Below are 3157 nucleotides of genomic sequence, written 5' to 3'. Positions count from 1 at the left end.
TTTCAGATGTATAGAGAATTGAGCTGCACTTTTATAGTGTGAGATTCTGATATACATTCTGATAGCAAAAGCTGATTTTACAGAAGATTTCTCTGCAAAAAATCTGATAGTTTGAATAATTTCTCTTTAAAAATCATTAACAGATTCTCTCAATTATTATTGAGTATACTTGTTTATTATTTTCTGCACTCTCTCATCTTTTCAATTTTTGGAGTCATTTTTTATTAAACTGCTTGACTCTATTAAGTTCAGAGAAATATTAAACTCTGACTTTTTCTGATTTAATTTATGTGAAAATCAATTCATTATAGTTTGTCAATTTATTGAAGAAATCTGATCTAATTTTCTAGATTTCTAGCAAAAAAAAATCTAGTATTTCTATCTGAAATATAGTCAAAATGTCTTCTATTTCTGATTTTTTAATAAATTCCAGTGACACCAGTTGCAAAAACAATCTCAACTCAATCAATTCTTTCAATTCTACAACATCTATTATAACAATCAATACAACATCTAATACAACATCAATTTCAATTTCAAGCAAATCAGCTAAATTTTCTTTTATTTTTCTAATAATTTCTTCTTCTTCTCTCTCTTCTTCTTCTTCTCCTTCTTTTTCAATCTGAATCTCAAAGAGATTCTTCAAAAACTGACACTGAAATTTAAAAATAAAAATCATGTTCTTATTCAAAAAAAGTTAAACTCATGTGTTCTCAGTCTGCAAAAAGTTCTCTCTTTCTATAAGTCTGAAGATATCTTCATTTTTCAAGATTCTTTAATTCAAAATCTGGAGAAAAGATTTGAAAAGCTTGAGAATGCAAAAAGTAATTCTACTGCTATTAAAAATTAAATATCTTTTAAATCTTCTGTCTTTATTTCTGCTTCTGTCATCTCTTCTTCATCATTCTCTTACTCAGAAGCACTGAAGAAAGATTTAGATAGCAAAATAATATATTCTACACAGTCTTCAATTTCAAATATTTTAATTAAAAAGAAAACAACAAAAATAAATCTGCTGAAGAAAAGACTTGTGCTTAAAATTACTGCTGAAATCAGCAAGAAAATTCATGAAAAAGTCTACTTTGTGAGAAATAGAATTAATGATACTTTTATTGAAGCAAAATTAACTACTAAATCTGTAATTTTCACAATTGCAAAATTTTTTAAAAATCTTTCTGTTATTCTTATAATTACTGATGAATTCTCTACTGATTTTTTACAAGAACATAAATCTATCTGATAAAATACTCTCTCTGACTTTATGAAATTTGATTTTAACTTCAAGAATTCAAAATCACACAAAGATGAATAATGGAGATTTTTTATTATTTATAGCATTCTTACTGAAGTATTCAATCATGAGACTGATCTTCAACTACTAAAAGATAAAATAGAAATCTTTAATTTTATTATTCTAAAAAGATCATCTCAATAACTTACTTCAACTGAAAATAAAGAGATTAAAAAGCATGCTTCTGTTGTTTATCATGTTCAAGATACTGAGATTGTAAAATCTCTAAAGAAAATTAATATTACTGATTTAAATTTATCAGTCTATTAGTATCAGAGCATCAAGCAAATCAGAATAAAAGCACATATTTAATGTTTTAATTGCTATATATATGATCATCTCTTCCTCAACTGCAAAAATCAAACAAAATGTGAAATATGTGCTGAAAATCATGCTATAAAGATACATTATTGTTCTTCTTGTGATAAAAAGAGAATCTGCACTCATACAGCTTTGAAATGTGCAAATTGCTTTGAATCTCATGCAGTAAATAGCACTGAGTGTGTTTTCTCAAAATATTAATCTTCTCAAAATATTAGAGATAATTCTACAGTCTTTTTAATTACTATTTCTGATAAAGAAAGAACAGTCTTCAATTCTGCTGCTCTTAAATCTAAAAGAATTTATAAATCAGATTCTGAAGATGAGTCTCAATCAGTTTAAATATTAAGTAGAAAAAGAATTGAAGTAAAAATTCTCAAAAAATATTAATAAGTAAGAGTAAAAATTCTTCTTCTTCAAAATTGATCTTTCTTTAAAATAATTTGGGGAAAAATCAAAATGCAATGCATACATGTCTAGATATTGGATTTGAAAATCAAATAGATTTTCTATTGTTTCAAGAATCTTGAATAAATACAAATGATAACTTTACTATTTCTCATAATGCTTATTACTGCATTCTTTCTGAAGATAAGCAGTTAAGAAGTAGAGTTGTCATTTTTATTAGAAAAAGATCAAGATTTCAAGCATGTCTTAAAACAGATATTTACTCCAGCAATGATCTTTTCTTTATAAATATTTCTGATCAAATAAATCAGTTGAATACTATTAAATTGATAAATATCTATAATGAAAAGTCTCTGAATAAAGAAAATCCTGCATGGACAGTTGAAAGAAATCTAATCATAATTAAAGATTTCTCTCATTCATGCATCATTGCTGAAGACTTCAATTCTCACCATTTATGATGAAATTCTGAAGTTTCAAATCCAACAAGATCAGATAAATTGATAGAATGACTAGAGCATCAAAATTTGAAACTGATTAATAAAGTAGATAAAGAAATCTTCTATAGAATAAATGTTAAAAATAAGTCAATTATTAATTTAACATTTGTGTCTGCTGATTTAATTCAAATTTTATATAACTGATGAATTGATGATGAACTGCATTCTGATTCAGATTATAGAATTATTCAGTTTGAATTTGAATTAGATATTCAGCAGACAGTTGAAAATCCTCTTTATTCTAATTAATATAACTTTCAGAATGCTAACTGAGATGAAGTGAATAAAGCTTTATAAAGAAATCTGCTTAAAGCTGAATTTCAATAGTCTTCAATTAAGAACTCTTCAGTTGAACTTGAATTGAAAGCTGAGAAAATAAGAGATCTGATTCTTCTCTCAATTAAAGAACATATTTTCAAAAAAAGAATTACTGAAAGATTCAAGTCTTAATAAAATTCTGAACTTAAAGATAAAAGAAAAAAAATATCTAAAGCTTTCAGAGATTTCAAGAGTAATCAATTCAGCTATAAGAAATATAAAATAAAGAGAACTGAATACTTTAACTCTATTAAAAAAGAAAAATTCTAATGCTGAAATAAATTTCTTGAGAATGCACAGAAAAAGAAATCTTTAAAGC

This window comes from Uncinocarpus reesii, genomic scaffold (assembly GCF_000003515.1).
Source record: "Uncinocarpus reesii 1704 scaffold_1 genomic scaffold, whole genome shotgun sequence".
NCBI lineage: Eukaryota > Fungi > Ascomycota > Eurotiomycetes > Onygenales > Onygenaceae > Uncinocarpus > Uncinocarpus reesii.
The sequence above is the reverse complement of the archived record's forward strand: the minus strand, read 5'-3'. Positions refer to the sequence as shown.